Genomic DNA, 26,463 nt, shown 5'->3' with positions numbered 1-26,463 from the left:
TTATGGGAGGGTTTATGTGTTGTTGACTTTATCCTACTCTGGTACAGACAGGGCTTTTATCTGTGAAAGGAGCAGTTTGGGGAGACTGCTTCTGTTCTCTCTGTCGCCTAACTAATGGCGGCAGTTAATCTTCAAATTTTCTCAGGGAATGTACGGGGCATCCATCACCCTATCAGAAGGAAAAAGATCATCTCCTTTCTTCAGGAGAAAATTGACAAGAGCTTTATTCCAGGAAACTCATCTGGATGATGAGGAACACATTAAATTGAGACGGGATTGGGTGGGGAAGATTTTTTTCCTCCTCCTTTTCATCAAGTAGCAGGCGTGTGACAATCCTTATTGATCAAATATCCCTTTTAAGGTTTAAACGTATATCAAGGACAAAGGAGGTAGATATGTGATCATTAGAGGTTTGGTGCATGGAGATGCTGTTTCGAGAGTGAATGTTTATAGATCCCCGAGTTACTCCCTGGAGTTCATTACGAAGGTGTTTCTGGATTTTGCAGAGTTAGCTTCGACTAATTCTTTTGTGGTTGGTGACTTCAACGGCCACTTAAGTCCTCTGGTAGATAAGCTCCCGGTTAACAGGATTCCCCCCCCCCCCCCCCCGCGCATGCTGCAAGCTAGGCCCTCCCACTCTTCCCATTGGTCGACATCTCAGCAGGAAGGTCAGGAGGCGGGCTCTCCTTTGCACATGCGCAACTTTCCCTCTCGGACATGCGCAGTCACGGGCCGGGGGAAGGGGGCGATCACCGAGCGGCTTCTCGCTCTGGCCGGAGCCGTCAGCCAGTTGCCTGGAAACCTTGTCTCGAGGAGGTGAAGGGCGTGCGAACTGGAACCCAGAGATGTCATGGCGGAGATGATGATTTCTATTGGCTGATTTATTCAGGGCTTCATTTAGACGTCACAAAGCGAAAATTGGAGGTAAAACCTCCTCCTGTCTCCTGTGAGTAAAACACTTTTCTCCCCCTTTCCATTTCTTTTCTCATTCTCACCTTCAATTGGTGACTTGCAGCAACTGAAGGGAAAGGAAGTGAATCCAGGAAGGGCGCAGACTCTGGAAAGCTTGGCCCAGGTCTCTCTCTCTCAAAGACATTGACATCCTTTGCTCCCTCAGCTCGACACATTTATTTGGCTAAAAGGATGGTTTCTTTCCTAATGTTCACAATTAAAGGGCTGGTTTCCTCAGGAAATGGCTGACATTTAAGGGGGCAGTAAATTAATATCAGACAGAGAAATGTCCAGTGTTGTGATATGGTGCAGATTAGATATATTATTGATGGTTCTGTAATAAAGTACATTTATTATTATTTCTAGTAGCGTAATATTGTACTGTAGCTACGTTATATATTTCCAGTCATCTCTTCAGTCAGAGGGTTTTTAGTCTGTGGGTTTCTCTTCCACAGGGACCAGTGGAGTCTGGGGGCCATTGAATATTTTCACAGATGAGTTTGACAGATTTTTAAAAACTCATTTTTCACATTTTGTTTTACCGTTGTATGACAATAAACACAACAGAGTAACAGAAAAATTGATGGAAAATGGGCACAGAGCAGAACAAGTGGTATTGCCGCATAAATACAAGCAACGCATTGCAGAATTCATTCGGAACAGGATATTTGACGGACCAGAGCCTCTAGATGAAATGCCAGATCAATTGAACAACCAGTAATCGTGTTAACACGGTTAGAATGGAAAAAAGATTAGATTCTATAAAAACAGGAGGATAACCATGCAGTTCGCACACCCCAAAATATTGTGAAACAGACTAACAACATAGTTGACTTAAAATGAATAAGGTGAATTGAATTCGGTCATGGAAAAGCCAGGAGGAGCAAGTCAGCTGAATTGGAGCCTATGGATTTAAGATAGGGCTCCCATACTTTACACAATACTACTTTACACAATATTTCAGACTTGGAGCAGAGTACAGATGTTAAAAATTCCATAGGGATGCATTCTGTAATCAGCCTATCTCGGTTTTGGATAAATCTAGGGAGATTATGCTTCAGTTATACAGGACATTGGTGAGACCACATCTGGAGCACTGTGTAAAGTATTGCTCTCATTTAAGGAATGATGTAAATGTGTTGTAAGCAGTTCAGAGAAGGTTTACTGGACTCATACCTGGAATTGGAGGCTGGTCTTATGAGGAATGATTGGACGGCTGGGCTTGTGTCCAATGGAGTTTTGGTGACTTGATTGAACCGTATAAGATCCCGAGGAGCCTCGACAGGGTGGATGTGGAAAGGACGTTTCCTCTTGTGGGAGAATCTAGAAATTGGAGTCATCTTAAAATAACAACTTTTCCTACATTGTACTCCATTTGGGAAATTTTATCCCACTCATCTAACATATATTTTTGTAACCTCCTTATGTCCTCTTCACAATTTAATTTCCTACCTCTCTTTGTAACATTGGAACGTAGGGGCAGGAGTTGGCCATTCTGCCCATCGAGCCTGCACCATCATTCAATACGATCATGGCTGATCATCCACTTCAATGCCTTTTCCCCCACACTATCCCCATATCCCTTTGTGTTGTTGATATTTAGAAATATGTCATTTGGGGGGCACGGTGGTGCAGTGGTTAGCACTGTTGCCTGATGGCACCAAGGACCCAGGTTCGATCCTGGCCCTGGGTCACTGTCCGTGCGGAGTTTGCACATTCTCCCCTTGTCTGTGTGGGTCTCACCCCCAGAACCCAAAGACGTGCAGGGTAGGTGGATTGACACTGGTTTTGCAAATCAGTCCATAATTTTCCATGGTTTTTAATTCTATCTGAAATAATTGATTCTGGAAACTTTCCCAGCATGATGTTAAACTAACTGATCTGTAATTGCTATCCTTTTTGAACAAATGCATAAGATTTGTAATTCTCCAGTCCTCTGGCACCTCCAGCAAAGACTGGGAAATTATTGCCAGCTCCCTTGTAATTTACATTCTCACTTTAACATTTCCTCACCTGTTCAGGTACACTGAGGGAGAATTCAGAATGTCCAATTAACCTAGCAAGCATATCTTTCGGGACTTGTGGGAGGAAACCAGAGCACATGGAGGAACCCCACGGAGACACAGGGAGAACATGCAGACTCTGCACAGGCAGTGACCCAAGCCGGGAATCGAACCCGGGACCGTGGCACTATGGAGTAAAAGTGCTAATCACTGTGCTACTGTGCCGCTCTAGCGACAAAGTTTCCTAGTCTGCCTCCATGGCCTGGGTAGCATCTATATCCTTGGTAAAGACAGACAATGAGTTTAGTTTCATTTTGAACAGGGTGTCAAGTTACTGTGTCTCATTCTTTAAAAGATCCTTCTTCCCATTTAAACAGGTAATGGTAAGTGGGGGAAAAATGATGCACAGTGACCCAAAAACAAGATACTGTCGACTTTTAGATGAAAGCAAATTACTGCAGATGCTGGAATCTGAAACAAAAGCAGTAAAAACTCAAGTATTTCAGCAGGTCTGACAGCATCTGGGGAGAGAAAGGGAGCTAATGTTTTGAGTATGGATGGCTTTGACAAAGAGTCATCCAGACACAAAACATTTGCTCCCTTTTCTCTCCACAGATGCTGTCGGACCTGCTGAGATTGTCCAGCATATTCTGTTACTGTAGACATTCCCTGTCTGCCCAGTTCTATTTTGAAGTCAGCCCCTGAATTGTGTGGACATAGTTTCAACTTTCTACATTTGAGGAACAAACGTTGAAATATTTGCTCCACACCCACAGGGTCTCATCTGTTTAAAGCCACAAACAGAAAGGTGCAGTTTTCTCCTGGAGTTTGAGACAAATTAGCTTTCAAAATGCTGCAGAGTTTCAACCAATGAGGAAGATCCGGGCTCAGGCCCGCCCCTCATTCACTCTGATTGGTTGGTGGATCAGCCGCTCCCGTTCAGGCATCCAGGTCCGTCCCCTCTTCCTATTGGTCTGTAGCTGCTGTCAATCAACCTGGCATTGTGATGCAGAGCATGCGCATTGCGGCTGCTATAGTTGGACACCAGTGCGCAGGCTCAGGGACGAAATTTGGAGCATGCGCAATTCCAGTATTGGCCTTGCGGATGAGAGTCCTTTGTACCGGAGAAGCGGAGTCAGCGTCAGGCGGTGGGGGAGAGGATCCGCAAACCCTTCAGAATCATTGTCAGCTCCCTGGTTTGCAGCTGCCGGGAACAGGCCCAGGTTAACCTTCCTACTTCAGCGACTGGAGGATGGTTCACACCAGAGGAGGGGGACAGTGAATAAGAGCTGACACTTTGGACTCAAATCAATGAGGATTCTGATCTCTGGGAAGGAAGGAAACGCTGGGAGGTGGGCGGGGAGGATTCACAAACACCCGCTGGAGGCCCCAAACCCCCAATAGGAACCTGCAGGTCCCGAGTTTGCAGTTCCCGGGGCTTGTTTACTTCTTGTCTGCCCAAGTGAGCGGGCATCAGGGTCCCAGTGACCAGGACAGAAAATGAGTGATTAATTGATTTTATTCTCACTTTGCAAAGAGAGGCTTGAGAATTGAACACAGCCAGAGTGGAGGTAAACTGTAAGGAAAATAATTGTGAAGGTGCTGTGCTGGGTTTGACGGGCTGACCAACTCTCATGGTAAAAAATAAGGGTGGTGTTTGCCAGAGCTGTTGGAACATAGAAGCGGTAAGGAACATGGTTTTGTGCAGTGACAAAGATCCAATTTGTAGGACAGCCAGCATCCAGGCAGCATGCAGACTGGGGCAGTGGACTCAGATACATTTCTGTAAAATATGGGACTATTAGTTACCCTGGGATTTGCATTCAGCGTGGGGTGCAAGAGAGTGTATGGGTTTACTGTTTTGCAGGTACAAATGAGGAAAATATGTTGTATAGAGAATAGAATTGTATTTTCAGGATTTCTCTCTATATAACGTTTTGTAAACTTCTTTTCCAGGGCTGAATGGGTGGATTTACAGACAGGAAGCTCAAACTGAACATCACAGCATGATCTGACAGAGTCACTGAGTCGCCATGGCCAGAATATCATTAGTCATTGAATTTGCAAGGAGAAAGGCTTGCGTGTTCTGCCTGTGTGACACCATTTCAGACATCATTGTGACTGGAAAAGCATCAGGACACACACTGGAATGAGAGTGTTCCAGTACATTGACTGTACAAAGAGCTTTAACCAGTGAAACAGCCTGTAAAAAAATCACACGATTCGCAGCAAGGAGAAACCATACAGGTGTTCTGTGTGTGTGGCCAAAGCTTCAACTGACTGTCCAAACTGGAGAGATATGAGGAAACTGGCACCATGGAGAAACCATGGAAATGTGAGGACTGTGGTGAAGGATTCAATTCTTCACCCCGGCTGGAAATCCATCGACGCGTTCACACTGGGGAAAGGCCGTTCAGCTGTTCTGTGTGTGAGAGGAGATTCACTCAGTCATCTGCCCTTCGCTTACACCAGCGAGTTCACGCTGAGAAGAAACCATTCAGCTGCACAACCTGTGAAGAGAAATTCAAGTCTTTATCCATCCTCACTGAACACCAGCGAATTCACACGGGTCAGAAACCATTCATTTGCTTTGTATGTGGGAAGGGATTCACTCAGGTATTCACCCTCCAGACACACCACCAAATGCACACAAACGAGGAACCATTCAGGTGCATCACCTGTGGAGAGAGTTTCAATCAGTCTACTGACCTCAGTGAGCACCAACGCACTCACACTGGGGAGAAGCCGTTCACCTGCTCCGTGTGTGGGATGGGATTTCCTTGGGCATCCCAACTGCTGACACATCAGTGGGATCACACCGGGGGGAGACGGTTCTCCTGCTCCTTGTGTGGAGCGGGATTCACTCAGTCACAACACCTGCTGAGACACCAGCGAGTTCACAAATGACTGCAGGGATTGGAATCTGCTGTTTTGCTGCTGCTAATCACATCCAGGATTGATAGTCTGACAATATCTGGTTTGATTCTGCTGATGTTAACAATCCCTATAACTGGCTGCAGTTTAATATTCTGAAAATGTCACTGATTTTTGGGGCTGAAATGTCCCTTTTTAAAATCCCCCCTGTGATCGTTCTCCTCAATTCAAGAACTCTCAACAGGAACACATTTAGGGTAAAATTATGAACTTGTACTTCAATCCTAACGTGATCTTTGATGCAAATCAGTGTCTAAAAGGTTCCACTGATTGACATCTCCAATTAGAAAGTGCAGATTAATCCTTGCTGACAATTCTTACTGACTCCTTCAGTGTTATGTCCATTATGATATTAAAATTGTGAAGGAAGCGAAACAAACAGTGAAATATTATACAGGCACTGTAAAAACGTACATAAAAACCTGAACATCAACATTGACACTGATGAAGTTTGGAAGTCGCTGAGTTGAATCATTTCTGACACAGCAGCAGCAACATTTGGTAAAGGTGGAACCCACAACAAAGGCTGGTTCAGACTCACTCAGCCGAGATGACGTCTGTCATTGAAGCAAAAAGCAAAGTCGACCTGATGTGCAACATAAACCCAACAGCTAGGACACTGCATTACTTGAACGTAGCCAAGACAGTTGTGTAAATATCAGGGAGATCCTGTGCAAATAAACATTGGACCAGCCTCTGTTAATAATGCCAAGCTGCCTGTGACAATGGAAATCTACGACTGATGGGGTCAAGGGGGATCTTTGTCCGACGATCACCAAAGTTGTGCGACTGAAATTGGCAGCTGGTGAAGTTCTTACCAACAGAAGTAAACAGATGTCCTGCTGGGTTGATCACGACTGTGAGCTGGACATCTCCCAGACTCTGATTGTCTCTATTGCAGCTTCCATGGTTGAGTTGGACAAGGAACCCTCACCAGTTGAGCTGGAAGATGCCATTGATTGCTGAGCAAGCAGAAAGGCACCCGGCAAGGATGGAATTCCAGCTGATCTGCTTACACACGGAAAGTCCCATCGGCTGTCACACCTTCATGACCTCTGACGTCTCTGATGGGTGACAGGAACCATTCCATACGTGTGATGCAAAATCATCACAATATATAAAATCAGCAGTGACAGAGGAGATTCCAACAACTACAGGGACATCTCACTCCTTAGCATCACTGGGAGGACCTTCACTAGGGTCATGTCTAAAAGATCCATCTACTTGCAGATTGAATGTATCCAGAAGCACAGTGCGGTTTCTCTGCTGACAGGTCTGCAGTGAACATGATCTTCTCTGCACACCAGCTACAAGAGAAGTGAACAATTGGTATTTAATCTAAAATGTCTATGCTGAGAAAAGTGAAACTTTATCATTACTGAGTGAAAGTGAACCTTTCAGTGTGAATCACAATTTCATTGTACAATTGGAAACGGCGCCAAAATGTTTGATTCCCTCAAGACAAACTTCAGCCTCACATAGAAACATAGAAAATAGAAGCAGGAGGAGGCCATTCGGCCCTTCGAGCTTGCTCCATCATTCATTATGATCATGACTGATCATCCAACTCAGTAACCTGTTCCCCGCTTTCCCTCCACATCCTTTGATCCCTTTTGCCCGAAGAGCTGTATCTAACTGCTTCTTGAAAGCAGACAATGTTTTGTCCTCAACTCTGTGGTAGTGAATTCCCCAGGCTGACCACTCTCTGGGTGAAGAAATTTCTCCTAATTTCTGTCCTAAGTGGTCTACCCCATATCCTTCGACTATGACGCATGGTGCTGGACTCCCTCACCATCGGGAATCCTTCCCACATTTACCCTGTCTAGTCCTGTTAGAATTTTATAGGTTTCCATAAGATCCCTCTCATTCTTCTGAACTCCAGCGAACATAATCCTAACTGGCTGAATCTCTCCTCATACGTCAGTCCCACCATCCCAGGAATCAGTCTGGTAAACCTTCACTGCACTCCCTCTATAGCAAGAACACCCTTCCTCAGATAAGGAGACCAAATCTGCAGACAATATCCCAGGTGTGGCCTCACCAAGGCCCTGTATAATTGCAACAAGACGTCCCTGCTCCTGTACTCAAATCCTCCTGTTAATAAGGCCAGCATACCATATTTCTTCTTCAGCACCTGTTGTACCTGCATGCTTACCTTCAGTGACTGGTGTGCGAAGACACCCAGGTCTCATTGCACATTCCCCTCTCTTAATTTATAGTTATTCAGATAATAATCTGCCGTCCTGTTTTTGCTACCAAACTGGATAACCTCATATTTATCCACATTGTACTACATCTGACATGCATTTTTCCACTCAGCTTGTCCAAATAGCACTGAAGCATCCCTGCATCCTCTTCACAGCTCATCCTACCACATAGTTTTGTGCCATCTGCAAATCTTGGGATATTACATTTATTCCCTCATCTAAATCATGGATATAGTGAATAGCTGAGGTGCTGTTACCGATCCTAGCGGTACCCCACTGGTCACTGCTATTCGGAAAAATACTTGTTTATTCCTACTCTTTATTTCCTGCCTGCCAACCAGTTTTCTATCCATCTCAATATACAATCCCTAAACCCATGCGGTTTAACTTTCTGATGTGGAACTTTGTTGAAAGCCTTCTGAAAGTCCAAATAAACCACATCCACTGGCTTCCCCGCATCAACTACTCATCAGTTACATCTTTGAAGAAATGCAATAGGTTTGTCAAGCATGATTTCCCTTTCCCAGGATGGTGTATTGCCTCCCTGGTGCCAGGGTCAAAGATGTCTCTGAACGAACACAGGACATCCTGAAGGGGGAGGGTGAACAGCCAGACGTCGTAGTATACATAGGTACGAATGACATAGGCAGGAAAAGGGATGAGGTCCTTCAGAAGGAGTTCAGGGAGTTAGGCAGTAAGCTAAGAAGCAGGACCTCTAGGGTTGTAATCTCGGGATTACTCCCTGTGCCATGTGCCAGTGAGGCTAGAAATAGGAGGATAGTGCAGCTAAACACGTGGCTAAACCAGTGGTGTAGGAGGGAGGGTTTCAGATTTCTGGGCCAGAGGGATCTCTTCGGAGGCAGGTGCGACCTGTACAAGAAGGACGGGTTGCATCTAAACTCGAGGGGCACCAATATCCTTGCTGGGAGGTTTGCTTGTGTCACTCGGGAGGATTTAAACTAATATGGCAGGGGGTGGGGACCAGAACGTTAGCTTAGAAGCTGTCATAACTGAAGAGGAAATAGAGAACAAAAATAATAGAACATCACCCTCAGGCAGAACAAAAAAGGTGACAAGTGTGAGAAGGGAGGTGGTCAATGCAGGACTGAGGGTATTGTACCTTGATGATCGCAAGATACGGAATAAGATCAATGAGCTTGTTGCGCACATTGAAATTGGCCGGTACGATGTTGTGGGCATCAAGAGACGTGGCTGCAAGGGGATCAGGGTGGGATCTAAATATACAAAGTGCTGGTGGACAAGGATAAGAGCGGACCTCGGTTGAATGTGCTAAATTGGGGGACGGCTAATTCTAACAATATTAGGTGGGAACTGAAGAACCTAGATTGGGGGCGGATGTTGAGGGTAAATCAACATCTGACATGTGGGAGGCTTTCAAATGTCAGTTGAAAGGAATTCAGGACCGGCATGATCCTGTGTGGAAGAAGGATAAATATGGAAAATTTCGGGAACCTTGGATAACGAAAGATATCGTAGGTCTCGTCAAAAAGAAAAAGGGGGCATTTGTCAGGACTAGGAGGCTGGGAACAGATGAAGCCTGTGTAGAATACAAGGAAAGTACGAAGGTACTTAAGCAAGGAGTCAGAAGGGCTAAAAGGCGTCACGAAAAGTCATTGGCAAATAGGGCTAAGGAAAATCCCAAGGCTTTTTACACGTACATAAAAAGCAAGAGGGTAGCCAGGGAAAGGGTTGGCCCACTGAAAGACAGGCAAGGGAATCTAATGCGTGGAGCCAGAGGAAATGGGCAAGGTACTAAATGAATACTTTGCATCAGTATTCACCAAAGAGAAGGAATTGGTGGATGTTGAGTCTGAAGAAGGGTGTATAGATAACCTGGGTCACATTGAGATCCAAAAAGACGAGTTGTTGGGCGTCTTGAAAAATATTAAGCTGGATAAGTCCCCAGGACCTGATGGGATCTATCCCAGAATACTGAAGGAGGCAAGGGAGGAAATTGCTGAGGCCTTAACAGAAATCTTTGGATCCTCACTGTCTTCAGGTGATGTCCCGGAGGACTGGAGAATAGCCAATGTTGTTCCTTTGTTTAAGAAGGGTAGCAAGGATAATCCAGGAGACTACAGGCCGGTGGGCCTTACGTCAGTGGTAGGGAAATTACTGGAGAGAATTCTTCGAGGCAGGATCTACTCCCATTTGGAAGCAAGTGGACATATTAGCAAGAGGCAGCACGGATTTGTGAAGGGGAGGTCGTGTCTCACTAACTTGATATGAGTTTTTCGAGGTCACAAAGATGGTTGATGCAGGTAGGGCAGTGGATGTTGTCTATATGGACTTCGGTAAGGCCTTTGACAAGGTCCCTCATGGTAGACTGGCACAAAAGATGAAGTCACACGGGATCAGGGGTGAGCTGGCAAGATGGATACAGAACTGGCTAGGTCATAGAAGGCAGAGAGTAGCAATGGAAGGGTACCTTTCTGATTGGAGGGCTGTGGACTCGTGGTGTTCCGCAGGGACCAGTGCTGGGACCTTTGCTGATGTAGTATAAATGATTTGGAGGAAAATGTAACTGGTCTGATTAGTAAGTTTGCGGATGACACAAAGGTTGGTGGAATTGCGGATAGCGATGAGGGCTGTCAGAGGATACAGCAGGATTTAGATCGTTTGGAGACTTGGGCAGAGAGATGGCAGATAGCGTTTAATCCGGACAAATGTGAGGTAATGCATTTTGGAAGGTCTAATACAGGTAGGGAATATACAGTGAATGGTAGAACCTTCAAGAGTATTGACAGTCAGCAAGATCTAGGTGTACAGGTCCACAGGTCACTGCAAGGGGCAACACAGGTGGAGAAGCTAGTCAAGAAGGCAGATGGCATGCTTGCCTTCATTGGCCGGGGCATTGAGTGTAAAAATTGGCAAGTCATGTTGCAGCTGTATAGAACCTTAGTTAGGCCATACTTGGAGTATAGTGTTCAATTCTGGTCACCACACTACCAGACGGATGTGGAGGCTTTAGAGAGGGTGCAGATGGGATTTACCAGGATGTTGCCTGGTATGGAGGGCATAAGCTTTGAGGAGAGGTTGAATAAACTTGGTTTGTTCTCATTGGAACGACGGAGGTTGAGGGGCAACCTGATAGAGATCTTCAAAATTATGAGGGGCATAGAGAGTGGATGGTCAGAATGAAGGGGTCAATTACTAGGGGGCATAGGTTTAAGGCGCGAGGGGCAAGATTTAGAGGAGATGTACGAGGCAAGCTTTTTACATAGAGAGTAGTGGGTGCCTGGAACTCGCTACCGGAGGAGGTGATGGAAGCAGGGACGATAGTGACGTTTAAGGGGCACCTTGACAAATACATGGATAGGATGGGAATAGAGGGATACGGACCCTGGAAGTGTAGAAGATTTTAGTTTAGTCGAGCAGCATGGTCGACGCAGGCTTGGAGGGCCGAAGGGCCTGTTCCTGTGCTGTCCTTCTCTTTGTTCTTTCATAAATCCATGTTGACTCTGACCAATTCTGCCACTGTTTTCTAAGTACTCCACTATAAAATCTTTGATTATGGACTTTAGAATTTTCCCCACTGCCGTAATCACGTCGATTAATCTATAATTGCATTTTCTTTCTACCTCCCTTTTTAAATAGTGAGGTTACATTAGCCTCCCTCTGATCTGTAGGAACTGTTCCAGAGTCTATACAATCTTGGAAGATGACCACCAATACATCCACTATTCCTTGAGTCACTTCCTTAAGTCGTCTGGTATGTAGATTATCAGGCCCCGGAGATTTATCGACCTTCAATCTCATCAATGTCCCCAACACCATTTCTCTACTCTGATTTCCTTCAGTTCCTCCCCTCTCTGAACCCTGCATTCCCCAACATTTCTGGTATGTTATTTGTGTCGTCCTTTGAGAAAACAGAACCAAAGTATGTACTGAGTTGCTCAGCCATTTGTCTTCACCAATCTCTTTCTCTTCACGTATCGATAGAAACTTTTGCAGACAGTTTTTTATGTTCCACGCAAGCTTCCCCTCGTACGCTATTTCCCCTTTCTTAATCAATCTCTTGGTCCTCCTTTGCTGAATTCTAACCTGCTCCCAATCCTCAGGTTTGTTGTTTCTCCTGGCCAATTTGTATGCTTAGTCCTTGGATCTTGAAGTAATGTTTCAGAACTCACAAACTGTGGGAGGCTCCACCCTCTTTAAGAAGGTTGAAGCTTACCTGTGAAAGCTAATGTTCTTGCTTTATTTTTCTTCAGGTTTATTCCTGTGATTTGGAAAGGTGCCTCAAGGAGAATGGGGGAAAAAAGTTACAATTGGGCAAAGCTGAAACCCCCTTCCCAAAAGAATTGGAAAACAAAGTTTAAAATGGTATTTGGTTCATCTTTGATCTGAAAAGGAAAGTCACCTAAAGTCAGCACAATTGGACAGAGTTGGGAATGTTTGCTCCAATCCCTTTGCAAACAAACAGAGAAGTTAACCCTTTCCACTGACAGCACGGTGATAATTTGCCTTTTAAAGATTTGGCTTTATCCCATTTCTTATCTTTCAAAACAGGGTGTTTGAGAACGGGAGATATGGGAGTTATCTCCAAACTGATTTCAAATATTTGTGTCTCTGATATACAAAGACAATATTGTGTGAATGCAATACTATTGGACAGTAAAGTTTCTCCAGGACTCCTGAATGAAACTGAATAATAATTAATAGGATGGCCCACTCAGAATAAGATCGAGAAAATCACATTACCCAATGGAAATTGGAATAACTCACCCCGGGGAGAGCTCAATAGAATAGATCAATGTTATATCGATGTACATTCTCGTGAAAATCAGTGTAGATCAGACAAATAAATTGATAACTTTCTCTTGGAGATAAATGTGTCCCTGCCTCTGAACTTTAAAAGATAAACTGAATTGATTGGCCATTGACTGAGGCATTGGAGCCATGCAGGGAGAGAGAAGTACGGATCCTCCGACAGAGATCCCCCCTCCCCCCGGCCCACGCGCCAGATGTTTTGGTAAGATCACCTGAAAGTCCAAGAGTGACGTGTATGGCACATGGAGCCTGATACTGGGATACCAGTGTGGGTGTGCTGATGTGGAAATGCATGGTGAAGCTGCACTGAAGAACGGGTCCCAGACATACTCAGCTATTCGATAACAGAACAACATCGAGCGATTAATGTGGTCAGTAGAATGAGACAACATTTTAAATCATTATGATATTGACACATATTCCACTGGAAAACTGACTTAAAACAATCAGAATCTAATTATACACACTTGTATCTGTCAGAGGGAGTGAAATTAAAGTGAAGAGGGATCTAGAATCTGGATTTAGAAAATATCCACAAGGTGGAGGTAGGTGAACAGAGAGCTGGAGAATCTTTAAAGTCCGTGCATGAACTTCTGTTTGAAGCAGATGTATTTTCAACATGCCAATAATTTGGAATGGTGTGAGATGCTCTGCAGCTGGGAAAGATGAATCTAAGTGAACAGTTATCACATTTTACTGGAAAGGTTTTTACTTTTATTCTTGGTGGCAGCTCAAGCATTTGTGTTGCTGATTCTGATAACTTTAGCAGTTTTAGTCTGTTATCCAAATGTGTTACATAGAACATAGAACAATACAACGCAGTACAGGCCCTTCGGCCCACGATGTTGCACCAAAACAAAAGCCATCTAACCTACACTATGCCATTATCATCCATATGTTTATCCAATAAACTTTTAAATGCCCTCGATGTTGGCGAGTTCACTACTGTAGCAGGTAGGGCATTCCACGGCCTCACTACTCTTTGCGTAAAGAACCTACCTCTGACCTCTGTCCTATATCTATTACCCCTCAGTTTAAAGCTATGTCCCCTCGTGCCAGCCATTTCCATCCGCGGGAGAAAGCTCTCACTGTCCACCCTATCCGACCCCCTGATCATTTTGTATGCCTCTATTAAGTCTCCTCTTAACCTTCTTCTCTCCAACAAAAACAACCTCAAGTCCATCAGCCTTTCCTCATAAGATTTTCCCTCCATACCAGGCAACATCCTGGTAAATCTCCTCTGCACCCACTCCAAAGCCTCCACATCCTTCCTATAATGCGGTGACCAGAACTGTACGCAATACTCCAAATGCGGCCGTACCAGAGTTCTGTACAGCTGCAACATGACCTCCCGACTCCGGAACTCAATCCCTCTACCAATAAAGGCCAACACTCCATAGGCCTTCTTCACAACCCTATCAACCTGGGTGGCAACTTTCATGGATCTATGTACATGGACACCTAGATCCCTCTGCTCATCCACACTTTCAAGAACTTTACCATTAGCCAAATATTCCGCATTCCTGTTATTCCTTCCAAAGTGAATCACCTCACACTTCTCTACATTAAACTCCATTTGCCACCTCTCAGCCCAGCTCTGCAGCTTATCTATATCCCTCTGTAACCTGCTACATCCTTCCACACTATCGACAACACCACCGACTTTAGTATCGTCTGCAAATTTACTCACCCACCCTTCTGCGCCTTCCTCTAGGTCATTGATAAAAATGACAAACAGCAACGGCCCCAGAACAGATCCTTGTGGTACTCCACTTGTGACTGTACTCCATTCTGAACATTTCCCATCAACCACCACCCTCTGTCTTCTTTCAGCTAGCCAATTTCTGATCCACATCTCTAAATCACCCTCAATCCCCAGCCTCCGTATTTTCTGCAATAGCCTACCGTGGGGAACCTTATCAAACGCTTTGCTGAAATCCATATACACCACATCAACTGCTCTACCCTCATCTACCTGTTCAGTCACCTTCTCAAAGAACTCAATAAGGTTTGTGAGGCATGACCTACCCTTCACAAAGCCATGCTGACTATCCCTGATCATATTATTCCTATCTAGATGATTATAAATCTTGTCTCTTATAATCCCCTCCAAGACTTTACCCACTACAGACGTGAGGCTCACCGGTCTATAGTTGCCAGGGTTGTCTCTGCTCCCCTTTTTGAACAAAGGGACCACATTTGCTGTCCTCCAGTCCTCTGGCACTATTCCTGTAGCCAATGATGACATAAAAATCAAAGCCAAAGGTCCAGCAATCTCTTCCCTGGCCTCCCAGAGAATCCTAGGATAAATCCCATCAGGTCCCGGGGACTTATCTATTTTAAGCCTGTCCAGAATTGCCAACACCTCTTCCCTACGTACCTCAATGCCATCTATTCTATTAGCCTGGGGCTCAGCATTCTCCTCCACAACATTATCTTTTTCCTGAGTGAATACTGACGAAAAATATTCATTTAGTATCTCGCCTATCTCTTCAGACTCCACACACAATTTCCCATCCCTGTCCTTGACTGGTCCTACTCTTTCCCTAGTCATTCGCTTATTCCTGACATACCTATAGAAAGCTTTTGGGTTTTCCTTGATCCTTCCTGCTAAATACTTCTCATGTCCCCTCCTTGCTCGTCTTAGCTCTCTCTTTAGATCCTTCCTCGCTACCTTGTAACTATCCATCGCTCCAACTGAAACTTCACACCTCATCTTCACATAGGCCTCCTTCTTCCTCTTAACAAGAGATTCCACTTCCTTGGTAAACCACGGTTCCCTCGCTCGACGCCTTCCTCCCTGCCTGACCGGTACATACTTATCAAGAACACGCAGTAGCTGATCCTTGAACAAGCCCCACTTATCCACTGTGCCCAACACTTGCAGCCGACTTCTCCACCTTATCCCCCCCAAGTCACGTCTAATGGCATCATAATTGCCCTTCCCCCAGCTATAACTCTTGCCCTGCGGTGTATGCTTATCCCTTTCCATCATTAACGTAAACGTCACCGAATTGTGGTCACTGTCCCTAAAGTGCTCTCCTACCTCCAAATCCAACACCTGGCCTGGTTCATTACCCAAAACCAAATCCAACGTGGCCTCGCCTCTTGTTGGCCTGTCAACATATTGTCTCAGGAAACCCTCCTGCACACACTGTACAAAAAACGACCCATCTATTGTACTCGAACTATATCTTTTCCAGTCAATATTTGGAAAGTTAAAGTCTCCCATAATAACTACCCTGTTACTTTCGCTCTTATCCAGAATCATCTTCGCCATCCTTTCCTCTACATCCCTAGAAGTATTAGGAGACCTATAAAAAACTCCCAACAGGGTGACCTCTCCTTTCCTGTTTCTAACTTCAGCCTCGGAAGAAGAGTCCCCATCTAGCATCCTCTCCGCCACCGTAATACTGCTCTTGACTAGCAGCGCCACACCTCCCCTCTTTTGCCTCCTTCTCTGAGCTTACTAAAACACCTAAACCCCGGAACCTGCAACATCCATTCCTGTCCCTGCTCTATGTATCTATGTAATCAAGAAATTATGAAAACAAGCTTGTAGTGTAGAAATAGGTGGGTTGATCAGAAATCAGTTGAGAGAAGTCAATAAGGATATTCACTTCTCAAGACGAGAAGATTTGTAAGAAATAAATGATAAAATATGAAGCATTTATTGAATATTATAGGAATAGCTCACTGCCTTTCTCGCCTGTGAAGAAATCTTCCACAGCAGCTTGCTGGGTGACAAACACAGGACAGGCCTGTTCTTTCTGCCCAGGACTGGTCTCTAACACAGGCTCTTAAATTGACATTTCTAACCCTGATATGATTGGATGTCAGGATCCATCCGCAAACCATTTGTCTGTGTAAAGGTTAAAACAGGAAGAGATTTCTAAAAAGATCCATACTGGCTTCACCCAACACCCACACTGGCTCACAGCAGTGAACCATCCAGAGGAGACTGCAGCCACTAGTAATGGAGACCAGTACTCATTCTGCATCATCCGTCTGTCCTCTGGGACTGGGAAATCATTCTTAGGCTGTATGATGTTTTTTGTGTCCATTGTGCATCATTTTAAAATTTGTTTCTTCATAAACCAGCGTAAAATCGCATATTAGCTTGGTCCCATTTGTTTTGGGTTATCTGTGACTCCTGGATCAAGTATCTCACCGATCACTGCATGCTGTTCTGGTCACCATATTATAAAATGATACCGAGGCACTGAAGAGGGTGCAAAGAAGATTTATAATTGTGAAACCAGAAATGTGTAGGTACATATAAAATATCAGGAAAAGATTGACAGGCTGGCTCTCCTCTCTCCTTAGAAATGAAGGCGGAGGGGATAACCTAATAGAAATCTTTAAAATAATGGAAGGTTTTGTGAGAGAGGATATGGAGAGAATGTGGGGAAGAGCATAGCTAGAGAACATCAATACTTTATACACATGATATGGAGACACCAATCCCTATACATGTGTTCCAGATTTTAATGTAATTGTCCAATACAGAAAACACAGTATTTTGTGTCTGCGTGGGTCTCACCCCCAAACCCAAGGAAGTAATAAGGTATGAGAATTGAAATAATCTAGAGTTAGAAAGGAGAAAAGTCCCCAAAATGGAGCAATCTGTGACAGGACACAAATTAGTTGCCTCTTATCCTGGAGAAATTAAGGTCCCAACAAAGTGTGTGTCTGAGACATTAATTCATTTGACAAATATCAAAATATTAAACTCCAACTGGTTACAGGGATTATTATCAGCAGCAACAAACTCCAACTGTCAGAATGAACATGGTTCAGTCCTGGGTGTGATTAACAGCAGCAATAACAGCAGAATCCAACCCCTGCAGTCACTCGTGAAGTCTCTGGTGTCTCAGCATGTGGGATGACCAAGTGAATCTCTTCCACACACAGAGCAGATGAACAGCCTCTCCCCAGTGTGAGTGCGTTGGTGTTTCAGCAGATCAGATGTAGTTTTATAGCTCTTCTCATAGTCAGAACATTTAAAAGGTTTTTGATAGATAGTTTTTTGAAGAATAAAGGGATTAAGGGTTATGGTGTTCGGGCCGGAAAGTGGAGCTGAGTCCACAAAAGATCAGCCATGATCTCATTGAATGGCGGAGCAGGCTCCTAGTTCTTATGTTCTTATGATCACTGAACAAGTTGATGTGTAGCAAGGTGCCATAAGTGAAGGAATCTCTTCCCACACTTGGAGCAGGTGAACGACCTCTCTCCAGTGTGAACTGTCTGGTGTCTCTGCAGGTTAGATAAATGATTAAATCTTTCCCCACACACAGAGCAAGGGAACAGCCTCTCCCCAGTGTGAACCTGCTGGTGTGTGAGCAGGTTGGCTGACTGAGTGAATCCCTTCCCACACTCGGATCAGGTGAATGGCCTCTTTCCGGTGTGAACTCGCTGGTGTCTCAGCAGATCCATTTCACTTTTGAAGCTCTTCTCACAGTCAGAACATTTAAAAGATCTCGTATTACTGTGCACAAGTTGATGTTTCATAAGGTGTGCTGACTGAGTAAATCCCTTTCCACACAGGGAGCAGGTGAACGGTCCCTCACCAGTGTGACTGCGTTGATGAGCTTCCGGCAGGGATGGAGATTTGAACCCCTTCCCACAATCTCCACATTTCCACCATTTCTCCATGGTGCCGATGACCTTGTGTCTCTCCAGATTGGAGCCTCATTCACACACAGAACATCGTGTACAGTTTCTCTCTGCTGTGAATGATGTGATGTTTTTTCAGGCTGTGTAACTGGTTAAGGCTCTTTTCACAGTCAGCTCACTGGAACACATTCACTTGCATATGTATGTGTCTCGGTGCTTTTTCCAGTCACACTGACCTTCCCACAGATAGAAGACAAACATTTCTTCTTCCACATTCAGGGGCCGATGATATTCATATCCTGACAAATCAAAGGCTCTCAAAAACCTTGAGTTTGCTGTCTGTAAGTCTTTCCATTCCAATACCCTGTAAAAAGAATGAAAGTAGAATGAAACTCAATTGACAGCACAAAAACAGGTCATTGTACCCAGTGTCAGTGTATATATTCCCCATAAGACCATAAGACATAGGAGCGGAAGTAAGGCCATTCGGCCCATCGAGTCCACTCCACCATTCAATCATGGCTGATTTCAACTCCATTTACCCGCTCTCTCTCTCCATAGCCCTTAATTCCTCGAGAAATCAAGAATTTATCAACTTCTGTCTTAAAGACACTCAACGTCCCGGCCTCCACCGCCCTCTGTGGCAATGAATTCCACAGACCCATCATCCGTGTGAATCTCCGCTGGACCCGCTCCAGTGCCAGTATGTCCTTCCTGAGGTGTGGGGCCCAAAATTGCTCGCAGTATTCTAAATGGGGCCTAACTAATGCTTTATAAAGCTTCAGAAGTACATCCCTGCTTTTATATTCCAAGCCTCTTGAGATGAATGACAACATTGCATTTGCTTTCTTAATTACGGACTCAACCTGCAAGTTTACCTTTAGAGAATCCTGGACTAGGACTCCCAAGTCCCTTTGCACTTCAGCATTATGAATTTTGTCACCGTTTAGAAAATAGTCCATGCCTCTATTCTTTTTTCCAAAGTGCAAGACCTCGCACTTGGCCATGTTGAATTTCATCAGCCATTTCTTGGACCACTCTCCTAAACTGTCTAAATCTTTCTGCAGCCTCCCCACCTCCTCCATACTACCTGCCCCTCCACCTATCTTTGTATCATCGGCAAACTTAGCCAGAATGCCCCCAGTCCCGTCATCTAGATCGTTAATATATAAAGAGAACAGCTGTGGCCCCAACACTGGACCCTGCGGGACACCACTCGTCACTGGTTGCCATTCCGAAAAAGAACCTTTTATCCCAACTCTCTGCCTTCTGCCTGACAGCCAATCGTCAATCCATGTTAGTACCTTGCCTCGAATACCATGGGCCCTTATTTTACTCAGCAGTCTCCCGTGAGGCACCTTATCAAAGGCCTTTTGGAAGGTCTTATGGTCTTATGGACAAAGAAACTGATGGAGGGAAAATAGAATATTAGAGCAAACTGGTGAAAAACATAAAAAACAACTGGAAAAGCTCCTATAGGAATGTGAAAAGGAAAGGATTAGCAAAGACCAATGTGTGTCCATTCCAGGCAGTGACAGGAGAGTTTATAATGGGGAACAGGGAAATGACAGAGAAACTGAACAATGTGTGTCTGTCTTCATGGAGGAAGATACAGAAATCATCCCCAAAACACTAATTGAGCACAGTGGGCGAAATAGCTGGCTTGTAATGCAGAACAATGCCAGCAGCGCAGGTTCAATTCCCGTACCAGCCTCCCCGAACAGGCAACGGAATGTGGCGACTAGGGGCTTTTCACAGTAACTTCATTAAAGCCTACTTGTGACGATAAACAATTATTATTATTACTATATTTTGATTATCAAGAATCTATCCAGCACTGCCTTCAAAATATTCACAGACTCTGCTTCCACAGCCCTTTGAGGAAGAGAGTTGCAAAGACTCACAACCCTCTGAGAGAAAAAAGTTCTCCTCTACCTTAAATGGACAAGTTATTACTTTTAAAGTGACTCCAATTTCTAGATTCTCCCACAAGAGGAAACATCCTTTCCACATCCATCCTGTCGAGGCCCCTCAGGATCTTATACGGTCCAATCAAGTCACTAAAACAGCACTGGACTCAAGACCAGCCTGTCCAACCATTCCTCATAAGATCAGCCTCCAATTCCAGATATGAGTCCAGTAAACCTTCTCTGAACTGCTTCCAACACATTGACATCATTCCTTAAATGAGAGCAATACTGTACACAGTGCTCCAGATGTGGTCTCACCAATGTCCTGTATAACTGAAGCATAACCTCCCTACTTTTGTATTCAATTACCTTCACAATAAACAATAACATTCTATTAGCTTTCCTAATAACTTGCTGTACCTGTATACTCGCCTTTAGCGATTCCTGCTCTTGGACACCCAGATCCCTCTGAGTCTCAGAGCTCTGCAATCTCTCACCATTTAGGTAATAAGCTTTTTTATTCTTCTGGCAAAAATGGATAATTTCACATTTTCCCACATTATGCTCCATTTGGCAGATCTTTTCCTACTCAACTTATCTATATCATTTTCTAACTTCCGTATGTCCTCTTCACAATTTACTTTCCTACATATCTTTGTATCATTGGAACATAGGACAGGAGTTGGCCATTCAGCCCGTCGAGCCTGCTCCACCATTCAATACAATCATGGCTGATCATCCACTTCAATGCCTTTTCCCCCACACTGTCCCCATATCCCTTTGTGTTATTGGGATTTAGAAATCTGTCAGTCTCTGCTTTAAACACACTCAATGACTGAGCTCCCACAGCCCTCTGGGGTAGAGAATTCCAAAGATTCACAACCCTCTGAGTAAAGAAATGTCTCCTCTGAGACCAGTCCTAAGTGGCTTCCCCCTTATTTTGAAATTGTGTCCTCTAGTTCTAGACTCCCCAACTAGGGGAAATATATTACCTGCCTAGCCTTTAGGTATTTTGGAAGTTGCAATGCAATTCTTCACAACTTCGAGAATACAGGCCCAGTTTCCCCAATCTTTCTTCATAGGACAGTTCAACCATCCCAGGAATAAGTCTGGTGAACCTTCGTTGCACTCCCTCTGTGAAGCAATAATATATTTTCTGAGGTAAGGGTAGTAAAACTGAACACACTGCTTCAGCTGGGGTTTAACCAAGGTTCTATACAATGGGTATATTCTGGCCAGTCTTACGACTTTGTTTTCAGTGGGCTGATGCTCTTTGAGCCTGAAAGCACATTTCCACTAAAATAATCCACAAAAGCTGAAATGAAAATGAAATGAAAATCGCTTATTTTCACAAGTAGGCTTCAATGAAGTTACTGTGAAAAGCCCCTAGTCGCCACATTCCAGCGCCTGTTCGGGCAGGCTGTTACGGGAATTGAACCGTGCTGCTGGCCTGCCTTGGTCTGCTTTCAAAGCCAGCGATTTAGCCTAAATGATGATGAAGGACAATTATTTTATCTTGGCTAGTGAAGTGTTTTTCCCCCACTACAGGTAGATCTAAAATAAATACATTTGTCTCTGTTCCATTGAGTCTACAGCACAGGGTCAGGCCAGTCGGCTCAATTGGTCTCTTTCAATATTAATGCTCCACATGAGCCTCCACTCACCCCTCTTCATCTCCCCCCCATCAGCATCTCCTTCTATTCCATCCTCTCCCATGTATGTATCTAGCATCCCCTTCAGTGTATTCATGGTGTTCACCTCAACCACTCGATGTGGTACCGAGTTCCACATTCTCATCCCTCGCTGGGTAAAGAGGTTTCTCATTGAAATCCCTATTGGATTATTGAACCCCGTCATAATCTTAAAGATTTCCATCAGGTCACCCTTCAGTCTTCTCTTTTGTAGAGAAAAGCAGCCCCAGCCTTTCCTGAGGGTGAAATGCACTCGGTTCTGGTATTATTCTTGTGAATCTTTGTTGCACCTTCTCCAGTGCTTCTATTTCCTATTTCTAAATGGAGATCCAAATGTTGACAGTGAGGGCAGCACGGTGGTGCAGTGGGTTAGCTCTGCTGCCTCACGGCACCGAGGTCTCAGGTTCGATCCCGGCTATAAGTCACTGTCCTCGTGGAGTTTCCACATTCTCCCCTTGTTGGCATGGGTTTCGCCCCCACAACCCAAAAGACGTGCAGGCTAGGTGGATTGGCCACGCTAAATTGCCCCTTCATTGGAAAAAATGAATTTGTACTCTAAATTTTTTTTTTTTTAATGTTCCCAGTGTAGTCTAATCCTGATTCGAAACAAGTTGAACATAACCTCCCTGCTTTTCAATTCTATCCCTCTAGAATGGAACCCTATATAGGGGTCCCCCACTTCAGGAAAGATGTAAAGTTCTCAGAGAGGGTGCAGAGGAGATTTAAGAGAATGGCACCAGAGATGAGGAACTTAAAGGAGTTGGAGAGATGAGAGCAGCTGAAATTTCTTTTCTGATCTCACAGCATTTGGAGAGTGGGGAATGTGGGCATTAAACCCATTGAATCCATGCCAGCTCTTTATGGAACCAACCAGTGAGTCCCATTGTCCCAAATCCCTGAGCATTCATTTCCCTCAAGTGCCATCCAATTTCCTTTTGAGATTCTTCAAATTGCTGCCCTCGTAGGAAGTCGGTTCCGGGTCATTACCACTCTACATGTACACAAGGCTCCCAGAGCAGAGAAGGAATCCACTTGGCCCATGCTTCCCATGCCAGCTCTTTCCAAAGCTACCCATTTAATCCCATTGTTCGACTACTTTGTTTTCTTTTCATGAATGCATTAAATTTCTTTTTTGAAGGTACAGTTCAATCAGCTTCCAGCATCGTTTGTAGACAGTGCATTCCAAATCACAACACCTCGCTATGTTTTACAACAAATAATTGTGGATATAGTGTGCCTGGACTTTCACAGAGTGATCAAAATGGTGTCAAAAACATGGTTATTACGACAATTAAGATTAAATGTTTATCAATGATTTTGGTGAGGACACCGAGTGTAATATATACTAGTTTGCGGACAATTAGAACCGGTGCATTTCAAGAGCACCTCTCATGACCTCTGGACCTTCTAAAGTCTTTTACAGCCAATGAAGTACTTTTGAAACATTTACTGCTGTAATGTAGGAAACTAATAACACGTGTAATCAAATATAGTTTTAAAATTGGTATTTTCATAGTGCTTTTTGTGTCATAAGTAACAAGGTCAAGGAAGCCCTTTTAACTTCTAACTTGTGGCTCCTTGCAGCCATTTCACATTTTGTATCTTTTCTAGATTAACTATTGATTTCATATCAAAAGTCAGTCATTAAACCAATGATTATTCAGTAGTGAACAATAATTATCAGTAGTGAATTGGTGTATTCAGAAATTATATTGTAAAAACTAGATCTTTATTTTAAAAATTAACACTATCAACCAAAATGTTTCTAGAAACTGCAGAGTTAGCAGAATTTGTTTGAATAAATAAAGTATTTTAGAAGTTTGAGAAGATACTCGGCATAATATTCTGCCAATGGTATGTGGATGAGGCAGTGGCGTAGTGGCATTGCCACTGGGCTAGTAATCCAGAGATCCAGATTAATGCTCTGGGTTCAAATCCAGCTGCAGCAGATGGTGAAATTTAGATTTAATACAAGTCTCGAGTTAAAAGTCAAATTGTTGTAAAAACCCATCTGTTTTACTAATGTCCTTTAAGGAAGGAAATCTGCTATCCTTACGTGGCCTGGCCTACATGTGACTCCAGATCCACAGCAATGTTGTGCTTGACTTGTAAATGTCCTCTCAGATGGGCAAGCAAACCACTCAGTTCAAGGGTAATTAGAAATGGGCAATAAATGGTGGCCTCACCAGCGATGTCCACGTTCCCATGAATAAATAATTAAAAAAAATAAGGCTCAATGTTCCATCTGAAGATGAGTAAGAAACTATCTCTTTGAACGAGTGTGTCTTGTATTTAACAAATATATTAATTAAATATTTCTGTATTAATTAGCGACTTGTCAGGAACAGATGATTGAATAAGTAATGAGCCTAATTGTGTTACAGTTAATCAATAATGAATCAGTAGTTATCGTGTAAGACTGGGTTTTATTTGCTGTAAAAATGTAAACACTTAATTGCTGTGTATATAAAGAAAGTGCAATGAGGATAACTGTTCTGGCAAGAGAGACCTTCAAGCTCTGATTTGCCTCAACATTTGAAACTGTATGAATAAGGGATTGTATCGAATCAGATAAAGGGATAGTATGAAACAGTTCTATTGTATTCCTGTCTGAGATAATGAGAGAAGGTGGTGTCCGTAATTGGGGATCCAATTCAATTAATCCAGTGACCAAATTGACCAATGGTCATGTACAATGAAGTGGGTGGCATGGCGGTGCAGTGGTTAGCACTACTGCCTCACGGTGCCAAGGACCTGGGTTCGATCCCCGCTCCGGGTCACTGTCTGCATGGGTCTCACCCCCACAACCCAAAAGATGTGCAGGGTAGGTGGATTTGCCACGCTAAACTGTCCCTGAATTAGAAAAAAAAAGAATTGGATACTCTAAATTTATTTTTAAAAAGAATGTGCAATGAGGATAAATGTACTGGCAAGAGAGACCTTCAAGCTCTGATTAGTCTCAACTTGGAAACTGTCTGAATAATGGGATTGTATAGAATCAGATAAAGGGATAGTATGAAACAGTTCTATTGTATTCCTGTCTGAGATAATGAGAAAAGGTCGTGTCAGTAATTTGGGGATCCAATTAAATTAATCCAGTGACCAAATTGACCAATGGTCATGTAACAACAGGCCCAACTCTGATGTGAGGTAATGGTCACTTTGGGGATAAAAGTAGAGATTCTGAAGGTCTTCCTTGCTGGCCAAGTACTGAAGACTCCCGAGGCCGAGTTCCAAGCAAATTACCATCAAAGAAAGAGCCAGACTCCCGAGGCTGAATTCCACAAGAATTACTATCAAAGAAGGAGCCAGAGAGGGTTACGCTTCTACAGACTGATCACCCACATGAAGTTGTAAAAGTCAATGTCTTAAAGTTGTTCAGTAAACATTTTTCATTTAATAAATTTATTTTGTAAATTTTCTCAACAGTGAGTTCTGTCTTTGCCTCAATTGATGAAAGCCTTATCCGAACCAAAGTGAATTTATGAAATGGTAAGTTCGGGGTGGCTGAAATTAATTAAGTCCCAGATAACAAGATCAGATAACAGAAATCTTCAATTTAAAAACTTGCATTTCTATAGCGCCTGTCACACCCACGGGGCGTCCCAAACTGCTTTGCATTCAATTAAGTACTTTTGAAGTGTAGTCACTGTTGTAATGTAGGAAACGCATTAACCAGTTTACACACAGCAAGATCCCTCAAACAGCAATGTGATAATGAGCAGATGATCTGTTTTTAGTGATTGAGGGATAAATATTGACCAGGACACCGGGGATAACTCCCCTGCAAAATAGTGGCTGGGGGAACTTTTACACCCACCTGAGAGGGGCAGACAGGGCCTCAGTTTAACATCTTATTTGAAAGAAGGCTGTTCTGACAGTGCAGCACTCCCTCAATGCTGGGACGAGGAATGTTGGAACTGTTTTTTGTCCTCATGTCCCTGGACTGGGATTTGAATCCACAACCTTCTGACTCAGAGGTGAGAGAGCTGCCCACTGAGCCACAGCTGACACTATAGACAATGCAAAGTTAGGAAGGGAAAGTTACCCGTTAAAACTCCCACCCTTTGCCTCCAGTGCCTAAATCTAATAATAAAACCCCCAGAATAAATAACATGGATTTGACTGACAAATGTTGAAGTGTTGGTTTAGAGCCACAAGTTTTGACTTCCCATTTGAGCCTTGGGCACCTTTCTGTCTCTATTGCTCGTGTCAATGACAGGCAGGAGACGGAGCTGAGACTGAATGTCGCTGAGAATAACGGGGCCTGGGCCCCAGTTGGGAAACTGCCATGGGCATCGCACTAATAGAGGCAGGAAGATGCTGGAGGACTGACTGGGAAATGGGCCTCCAACCAATT

General features: G+C 44.0%; 1 protein-coding gene and 1 long non-coding RNA gene across 2 annotated transcripts in view; both read left to right on the top strand.

The window, feature by feature from the left end:
* Positions 1-26,463, top strand: part of LOC140420057 (uncharacterized) — a 263,088-nt gene that overhangs the window by 192,605 nt on the left and 44,020 nt on the right. The gene's annotated exons all lie outside the window — the stretch shown is intronic.
* On the top strand, positions 637-12,747 carry LOC140420046 (uncharacterized). Its single transcript, XR_011946158.1, has 2 exons — positions 637-946; positions 4,911-12,747. It is a non-coding gene; the product is annotated as an uncharacterized lncRNA (long non-coding RNA).

Source organism: Scyliorhinus torazame, chromosome 5 (assembly GCF_047496885.1).
Source record: "Scyliorhinus torazame isolate Kashiwa2021f chromosome 5, sScyTor2.1, whole genome shotgun sequence".
Lineage (NCBI taxonomy): Eukaryota > Metazoa > Chordata > Chondrichthyes > Carcharhiniformes > Scyliorhinidae > Scyliorhinus > Scyliorhinus torazame.
Note: the sequence above shows the minus strand (reverse complement) of the source record. Positions and strands in the feature narration are given on the sequence as shown.